At 46.7% G+C, this 9,986-nt stretch overlaps 1 protein-coding gene across 1 annotated transcript in view; it reads left to right on the top strand.

The window, feature by feature from the left end:
* Positions 1 to 4,785: 4,785 nt before the first annotated feature.
* The window catches only part of GPR19 (G protein-coupled receptor 19), a 185,303-nt gene continuing 180,102 nt past the window's right edge, over positions 4,786 to 9,986 (top strand). Inside the window, exon 1 of the mRNA XM_078673562.1 lies at positions 4,786 to 5,010. The gene's annotated coding sequence lies outside the window, so the exon portion shown is untranslated. The remainder of the gene's footprint in view (positions 5,011 to 9,986) is intronic.

Genomic DNA, 9,986 nt, shown 5'->3' with positions numbered 1-9,986 from the left:
CCTGGGAGCTGCTGACATGTCTCCTTAGTCAGGCAGAATATTGCCTCGTGGCCAGCCTCAGTAAATGCTACTGGAAAACTGGGCAACAGAGTGTCAACTTTCTATAAATTGCATGTGGCAACAAGTTGCATTAATTTTTACTATGGTATCAAGTTGGCTTAATCTGATGAGTTGTTTAATACCTTGAATTACCAACTTTGAGTAGCAGATAAAAGCTACTGTTGAAAGGTTTCAAACTGAATTACAACAGAACACCCCTAACATTCAATATTACCTCAAAGGAAAATAATCTGTAATGGAAGCTCTAAAATAGATATAAGGAAAGGAAAGATGAAAAAATAAAGGAAAAGAAAGATTAGAGGAAAATAATTGTTGAACATTGAGGAAGTTCAACAAGAGAAATTACCTCCTGGTATCTTTGCACCTGGCTTATGTGTCAATCGCCCCCTCCAAGTTCGACACCACTACCAAACTGAGCTGAAAAGCCTCTTTCCAGTTGTATTTCAGTCAGAATGCTAATGATGGTTGTATGGTGAGTTAATATAATAGATCCTTTGCTGTACACTCCTGGTGTCAGCAGCTTTTGCATACTGGTCATCAACTCTTTGTCTTTGTTTACCTTGGGTACAAAGAAGCACAGCATCTTGGCTTACCTTCTGTGGGAATTTTGTGCATTTAATAATTTTTGCATTTACACCAGTAGCGGCTGTCAGTAACTAAAAGTGGTGCGGCGAGAAAAGGTGCAGTGCAGACTTGGGGAAAATAACCATGGCAAACACTAACTAAATTGCAGACATGCATTTCATTAACATTTTAAAATTAAAATGTTTACCTTTAAAACAATAATGAAATGCATGTCGTCGAACCAGTTTACATTAAAGTAAAATTAAACATTTGCTTACCTTGCTGCAAGTCCTCACTCTGGTCCTGGTGTCTTCTCGTTATCCAGCACGTGCCCCAGTCAACTCCTCTAACCAGTCCAGACGCTGCTCTCATCTGTTAACCAGCATGAGAGAAGTGCAAGGATTGGATGGAGTGGGCTCTCTCAGTGCTCCCAAGGATAGATTCTTGAAAAGTAGTACCTGCAAGCAGAGGGGACAGAGTCTATGCCACTTGGAGGTGACAAGGAGGCACAGAAGAGCAATGACCACCGATGAGGGAAGAAGCAGGAGTGATGACGGCGACCTTGTCGCTGTAGCTATGAGCACCAGGCAATACTGTAGAAGACCAGGAGCTGTGCACCAGCTGTCTCACATCAGAAGTCGAGAACCAAGGGGTTGGCGCCCGGCAGGAGCACCAACAAGCCCTGGCAGCAGCAACAGACGTGGTAAACAAAAGAGGAGCAACATTGGGACCAGCAAGGAACTCACCAATTGCAGGAGAGTCAGAGCAGGCCCTGAGCAAGCAGAGGAGCCTACTGAAGCCAAAGAAGACCCTCAAGAGGACCCCCAGACCGAAGGTTCCGGAGTCGCAAGAGGACCTCGAGCAGTTCATCAAAGAAGCAGGCCCACGGTGTAGAGAATGCTGTGAGGACGAAGATCTTGGCAGGAAGAGATGCTGGAGTCTGGAGCTTTTGTAGCCCGAAGATCTCTGGAGTATAAAGACAAAAATCCTTGGCAACAGCAAGTTGACGCGGTGCACATGGGTTCTGTTCCAGCAGCTCTGACAAGATGGCTGGCCTCAAAATTGCTGGGAGGACAGGTCAGGCCTCAAGGTAGTTGCAGAACCCCCACCTGTGGTACTGAGCCTTTCGTAGTCCATGGGATGTCAGGAGAAGCAGACCAGTCACGGCAGTGGCGTAGTAAGGGGGGTGCAGTAGGTGCACGCCACCCCAGGTGTCATCACTGAGGGGGGTGACATAAAGGCAAACCTATGTGTTTTAAACACATATTTTTGCCATTTTGTCAAGCCGGGGGTGACAAGTGTCATCACTGAGGGGGGTGACAAAATGGCAAAAATATATGTTTTAAGCACATATTTTTGCCATTTTGTCAAGCCGGGGGTGACAAGAAATTTTCCGCACCGGGTACCACCTGACCTTGCTACGCCACTGTGTTGCGGTCCTGCAAATGCAGGGGAGTGACTCCTTCACTCCAAGGGAGATTACTTCTGGTGTCCTAGATGCCCACAGGCCTGGAGAGGAACCTGGTAGAAGCACAGGCACAGACAATGAAGAAGACTGGCAGAACAGCGAGACCAGGAGCAGAAAGAGTCTTCCTTGGTGCAGTCTCGGTTCCAGGCGAAGTCCAGTGATGTCCAAGGTGTCCAGAAGGTCGAAGTTGGAATGGTGTCGGTTTTGAATCTTGTCCCACGATGAATCTGAAGAGCCACCTACAGGTAAGCCCTTAAGTACCCTAGTAAAAAGATCGGGAAAATTCAGGTTTCCCTCCCTGAGAAGGGGCTGGACAGAGGGGAGGCTACTCCCATGTCCTTTGTCTGGTTTTGCACCAGAGCGGGAGCCGATGGCTCCCTGTACTGGCTCAAACTGGAGTATGCAAGGAAGGCACCAAATGTGCCCTTCAAAGAAGTCAGGTGGCGCTGGCAAACACTCCCACCCCAGCCCAATACACTAAGTCTTGTCTGGGAGGTGGTCACTGGAAACCTGTTGTTCTACCTTCCTCTGCTCGAGCTCAGCTCAGCAGCAGGAGGGCAGAATCGTGTCTGGGGTCGGCAGCAGTCCTAGCTTTCTGGCAGACCCTGGAAGGCCGTTACTGGGAGTCCTGGGGGCCTCCCGGAGGAGCCTCCCTGTGCACGGAATCATCCCTCCAACATCAGTAATGTTGTTGGGGTATGATTGCAACAAGTTTGATACCAAACATGCCTGTGTTCGGCACAGCCAATATATAGTTAGCCATCGCTTAATGACGCATGGCCACTATATGTATCAAAATGGCTGACCGCACTTACAATACCTAGAGAATAGATTCCGAGGTTTGTAGGGGGTCTCCTGCTCATGCAAGGTACCCTAACACTTATAACATAGCACCCTGCCTTCAGGATTGAAAAAACAGCCTTAGGGGTGACTTATAAGTTTTAAGTGCAGTGACCACAGATATAAGTAAACCTATATTTGTCGTAAGTGGTGCTAGCACCAGCTTACACAGGCTGCAAGGCAGTCCTGTAGTCACAGTTTGAGTGGTCTTCTCGTGGGTGGCATAATATATGCTGCAGTCCATGGGAGACCCCTATGCCCTGGGTACCTTAGTATCGTATACTAGGGACTTACATGGGTACACCAGTAGCCAATTGGGAATGTACCAAAGTACTTACCATAGTCAAATCTATGTAGAAAGCACAGTGACTGGAGTCCTGATTAGCAGGATCCCAGTCAGACTAGTCAGAAAACTAAACAACACAAGCAAAATGTGGGAGTAACAATGAAAGCAGATTTTACTTTCCTACTGCTGTGACCTGTTGAAGGGCCTTTTCTTAGCTAATGCTAACTAGGGCTTCAGTTAGGCCTTGATGCCATTTTGTCATGTGTGTTTATTTTCGATTATGTTGTTCTTGCTATTCTCTAAGAAAACACCTTCATCGTGGTCATAGTAACGTTCCAACTACTCAAGGTCGATTCCGCTAGCTTGCTGTATTGCATTCATTCACAATAGTTAACTGATATTTTGTAACTAGTTACAGCTAGTTTGTCCTGCCATCTCCAGCATGACTTCGGTCCCTCTAGTTGAATCAATATTAATGTAGTGGGATAGTGCTTAGGCAATATGAAGATTAATAATTGTGTTTTCCGGTTCGTCGGAATTATATTCTTTTTGCTCACACCATGATGAATCTGCACTTCCAATATATTTCTTTGGGAAGATTTCCTCAAATTTGGAGGTGTGTCAGAGAACTCTTGAGACTTTTCCGATCGTACTAGGGATGCTGTCAGATGATTTACTGCTTTTGCTGATCATTTGGGACTAAACTAATTTTTAGCTTTGCTTGTGTTTCTTTATTGCCCTGTTACTGAGAGCCTACTTTGCAAATACTTTATGCATCTATACTTACAATGTATTTATTGTACCTTTTGAATTTCTGTAATAAATATTTCCCCATTTTTTTATTCTGCCCTAAAACTCACTCACGTATTAAGTCTGTCCTTATTTAAATAACTGAATTGTTTTACTGTTGTCTGGTGCCTTGTCATGCGACACATTGGCTCATGAAATTGAGGTTTAACAGCTCCCAGACCCATCCACCTGTGGGCGTATGGCTAAGGTGTTTTTTGGGGGGTATAAGAATTTAGGGGTCGCCCACATTTTCAACAGTGGGACTGGGTGTGTTCCTTGTCTACAACAGTCGGTTGGAAAAGAAAGGTTCGTTTGGTACGTGTTTATACGCGTTAGGCTTGAAGAAAAACACGCGCCATGGGCATTTCACCTGGTCGCTGAAATAAGGAATGTCTGCTCGTGCTGGGATGTTAACTGGGGCATGCGGGTCACTGGCACCATTTCTCTAGGCCCCGGTGAATCTCCACAGCCTGCTTCCGACGCTTGCTCCGGGGGGCGTCTACTTCGAGTGGCAATGGAGGAATACACAGGGGCTGCCAGGTAAGGGTTGTCTGGCAAACAAGCAAACGGAGAGGAAGGGGCTCCGGCTCCTTCGCCGTCCGCGCCTGGATGTCACGGCTCTGTTCACTGAGGGGAAGCGTAACCTGGTAACGGGCGGCCTGGCTGTGCGCATGGTACGGCCCGAAGCCGCCTCCCACCCCCTCCGCGCCGCAGTGGTTCTGCCCGCTCGGATTGGGGGCGCGCTGCGCGCTGCCTTCACAGAGCGGCATCACGAGGATCCAGGTGCTGGGGAGTGAGAACACCCCTGCCGCGACATGGGCCCGCCGGTCGCGATCAGCACGCGCTCGGTGAGCTGAAAGAGGCGGAGGCAGCGGGAGAGCCGGGCACTGATGGACCAGCTCAGCCTTGGAGTGGCACCGCGGATACCGGGGGTCTGGAGGAGCAGTGCGCAGCGCGGAGCAGGAGGACCCGTCCACGCAGCAGCCCTGCGAGGGCCACTGAGGCAAGCAGCTGGGTGGGCTGGGGGCGGAGGAAGGCCACGCAGACACGCAGTGTGACCTGTAGCCCAGTGTCCCATCTCCCCCCATCCTCTTGTAATAATGATTTCGAGGAACTCGCCTAACATTCTAAAATAAAGCCGACATCGAGAACCCCCCCCCCAATCTAACCTTGCCCCATTGGGTCCAAGGCTCTCACCCCTGACATTTAGTGAGGACCGGTAGGTGATGGGGCCCAGGGGTGCAGTGCTATAGGGTGACCGTAGGTCTCAGCTGTGCAGCTATGAAGGGGCGCCCTTGCCACAGCAGAACGCTTCTCACTCTGCTTTTACTTTAATGCTAGTTCTTTGATCATTTTATGTATTTGTGCTCTCCCATCGTAGCTGTTTCTAAACAGGTGTGTGGTTATGCACGTTCGACTGAATCGGCCCCCCCACCACCACCCGAAGAGTTGTCACCTACCTTCCCCTCCCCCCTGGGCCACATGAACTGCATGGGGCCTATGTTACGCCACCAGGAGATGCGTATGTAAATATCACCCCAAGCAACAACGCATTGGCATAATCGACGGTGCATCACGAAACGCTTTTTATGAACCTTGGAAAGATGAAAGGCAGTGACCCTGCCAGCCATCATACCAGTGACCGAGAATGTTATGCAAAGATCTTGGTAAGAGCATATAACCCACCCCCACCCCAGCTCACTTGCTAGAAAAAAAGTTAATGTGTCCACAGTGTATCACAAACGGTGATGGGGAATACATGCAATAAGTCTAACCACTGGTAATCCTTTGGGGTAGCATTCCAATCAATTTTCCTTTGCCCACCATGCCACCTTAGTTTAGACCCAGCCATATGTAAATGAGTCTTGACCACTGATTGGTTCTCATCAGTTGGTGCAGTTTGGTTCCAGTGGCATAATGAGCACGTGGTGACCCACCTCAGGGGATACCCTTGCCAGGTACAGCGATACATCAAACAGATAAAAGGTGATGGGAGGAACGCTTATAATAAATCTACCCTCTGACAATCACTCGGGATAGCATTCCAACCCACTGGTCCTTTGCTCACCATGCCACCTCAGTGTGGACCCAGCCATGTGTAAAGCAGTCTTGACCCTGCTCCAATAGGAGCAGTCCAGCCCAAACTGCCAGGCACCATCTTAAGCACTCTTGCATTCCGGTTGCTTTGCAGCTCTTAGGAAGCAGGGGGCATGTTTGTTGCTTTGGTCATTGGCCTGTACTTCTTCATACACACAGTAATAAAGGCAATAACAGTGTGATGCCTTCACTTCTATAATGATGTTCGGGCTCCCACTGTGGCTGTTTGGCATGCTCCTAGGGTTCTTATGAATGTACATCCCAGGAAGACAGCTCCATTGAACCATTCCGCTGTGCTCAGTAGTAGCAAGTTGTCTACCCTACGCTGACAGAGCAGAGTCCATTGGGACCTAAGGATGGAAGAATGGATTGCCCCAGGACTCGCATTTCTGAGTAAATTTGCAGTCCTGCACTCACCAAGGTTATTCATTGTATGAATAGATTGTGACTCCTGACAGGGCGAATAACAAACAACTAAATTGGGGTGTGTGCTGTTTATGTAGAGCCCCCCCCCCATAAACTGAATTAACTTTGGATTCCTGAGAAATAGCAGGCCTCTAAAGTTTCCTAGTAGCCAACATGGCTACTCACTTAACCAGCAGAGCAGAACTGAATAGGCCACCCAAGCCACATGTTTTCTGTGCACCCTGAAACGTGTCTATTCTTTGCACATTTGTAAAGCATGGCTACCCGAGGGCTTCCCAGCGCTAACACCTGACATACAGACTGACCATCAGGTAACAGCAAGGTACTTGTGCGACTTTTAGTCTTGTTTATCTCATCTGTTTTTTTTTATCCACGAATATGTCCAACCCCTCGGATAGTGCGCTAAAACCATGTGATCTATTTTACTGGCCCAAACCACTGAGAGGAGGGTGCCACGGGCCGGCTGTGAAGACGCCGTGGCGTGGTTTCTGGAGAAGGATGCCCCTGCACACACACAGTCCTATGATCTCCACATGAAGCCAGTGCGCGGCGCCCCTGGGTGAGCAGCACCAAGCATCACAGTGGCGGGAGCAGGCGTCGGCACGTCATTTGTTTTGCTCAGTGCCCGGTGCGCACTGACTGCGTGTCCGGTGCGTTCTCCGTCACTGGGATGTTTCGTCTGTTTGGAACGCTCTGTACGTGGCGTGTGGGGGGATGGGGCTGCGTGCGGTAGGTTACCGTGGGTAGGAATCTGTGTGGACAGATCTGCGTCCTTGGGGGGCGGAAGGGGGGGGGGGATTCACTTTTTGAGCCCGTCTGGAATACCCACAAATGGTGGACGTGCCCATTTACGTGAGTAGGTAGCTCAGCGAATGGCCTTTGTCGGTCGTTAGTGGGACATGCTGACGTGGGTACCTGACGCTGTGTGCGCGCGGGCTTTGCGTAGTTTTTGTAGGCGCTGCATGACGCCGGGTTATTACAGGTTTGAGCACAAAGGTATCTGGCACACACTGAAATGTCTGGTTTTTTTGTAGGGGGGGGGGGGGGGGGCGGGGGTATGTTTTAATGCCACTGTTTGTGAAGATAGTTTGGGTACGTGACCGTCATTGTTCATGCACTGCATGTTGGTTTGTGGGTACTTCAAGTGCTATCTTTGGGTTTGTATGAGTCAGTTTGTTAGTGGGCGTGCATTTGCAATTAATGTCAGTCTGTGGCGATCCATCGCTTCCTAGGTGAGGGGATTCTCACACTAACATAATCATTGCATTACTGGTGTCACCCACTTTCGCTCTTACTAATCTGACTTTGGCAGTGTAATAGCAGAGCTCTCAACTTTCCCAGAGTAGCCCATCTGTCGTTTTTTACGCTAGGATTTGTAGTCTTATTTAACCCGTGATAAACTAGGAGCACCAATCCCAGAATTCAAACAAAATAATTGGCTAGAATGAACTAGTCACGCTTAGAACGGGAAACTTTTTTTTCTCCAAATATTTGTATTTTATTTTGCAATACTTGTGAGCATTGACATAACTGTAATAATAACATTGCACAAAGACCACATTCAGCCATCCGACCCGTCCCACAACAAGTAAGCATCTGAGGGACACAAATCATAATATGAATACAAATTACATGAAGGACCTTAATACACATCCAAATATGGCAATTTCTCGCAGCCCGGCCCCCCATCCTCCCTCTGGGACTTGCAGAAACATCATTAATCCAAACTCTTAGTTGCGGTAGATTGAGTATCTTCTTCACTCAAGCACAGACCTTAAGATCTAATCTAGCCTCCCCATATTTTCTTAATTTTTTGTGACAACTTCTGCTTTTATATATGACCCTTTCGCTGGCCTTGTACAAATCCATACCCCCGTTCCATTCTTGTAACATAGCCGGGTTTCTTTCGCACCCTAACGTCGGGCAATATCCCGCTTAGCCACAATCAGTCTCAATGCGCTAAGCAGGAGTTGGGGTCTGGGGATATCCTCTTCAATCGGGATCCTCATAGAACGGGAAACTTGAGAGCTCTGTAATATTATTCACACATATTCCTGTGTTTCCAGAGGCATTTTGTTTCCTAATAACTTTGGTGCCATTTAACGAATCTTCACAAAACTTTCCACAAAAAGTCTCATCCACCACTGATCCTTCCTTGAAAGTTTTGGGGTGATCTGTCGAGTGGGACACAAGAAAATGGGGGTGGGGTGGTGGTGGGGAGGCTGGTCCCAAGCCACATTTTCCCCATTAATTCCTCCATAGAAAAATGGAACAGCGATGTAGATCCTGGTGGTTCAGAATGATTTAGTGTAAATCTATTCAGTAGTTTTTGAGCAATGAAGGGTGAAAAACGTATATTTTAAGATGAGGAGGATCCTTGGGCTGATGGATCTCAAGCTGAGATCTGATTGGCTGTCATCATCTCAACAAAGTTGTGGAGGAACCATCTTAGGACTCTGGAGTCAGTCTTGAGTCCTTGAAAAAAGGTTAAAAAAGACACAAGGGATAGGCCCCAGGGAATGGGGTTTGTTTTACATATGATAATAAAATATTACTTTACGTTTAAAAATAAAAACTAGAAATAAACTGAAAAAACCCAGGTTAAAGTGACGTTATAGTTACAAATTGTTATTATATCTTACTTTACATTAACAAAAACTTTAGAAATTCACTGAAAAAGCCTAAGGTTAAAGTAATGTTATAGTGTGGTGAAAATGTCAGTGACAACGTAACATGTTAAATGTACAAAACCACTGAAATTCACCAGTTATAGTTATATATCTCAAGTAACTATTACTTATGCCCTATGTTAACTATGCCTCCTGCTCTCGCTATGCTCTGCTAATTAGCCCACCTATTATATCACTCATGACATCTTCTATGATGTCATGGATAATATCATTCCAACATTTGAAATTAAATTATTGATGAGAAACTGTGCACAGCGAAGGCAGAAGTTATAGTTACCTTAGGGCACTAGTTATAGTTACTTGAAATAACTATATTTCAGTGGTTTTGTACGTGTAAAATGATACATAGTCACTGAATGCACGTAACTATAACGTTACTTTAACCTTTTTTTTCAGTGAACGTTTAAGGTTTTTAAAATGTAAAGTTAGATATCATTTATAATTATTTATATATATTTTTATATATATATATAATATAGCTATCTATCTATCTTTATATATATTTAAAAAACCTTAGCTAGTCAGTGGAAAAACCACAGGTTATAGGAACTGTTGGACCTGCGATAGGCAAGCCCAGCACAAAGGGGGGTAGCTTGGCTTGAGTGACAAGGCGGTAGAAGGCTGTTGTGTTAAGCCGGCTATGACCAAATAATAACTCCCTGCACACCACACAAAAAGAAGGACACCACACCACTGTTATAGAAAAATACGTTTCGTTTATGTAAACGTTCTCTGGGTTTGAAGGAAGTTCACTTAGGTAATCACA

This window comes from Lissotriton helveticus, chromosome 1_1, assembly GCF_964261635.1.
Source record: "Lissotriton helveticus chromosome 1_1, aLisHel1.1, whole genome shotgun sequence".
Classification (NCBI taxonomy): domain Eukaryota; kingdom Metazoa; phylum Chordata; class Amphibia; order Caudata; family Salamandridae; genus Lissotriton; species Lissotriton helveticus.
Note: the sequence above shows the minus strand (reverse complement) of the source record. Positions and strands in the feature narration are given on the sequence as shown.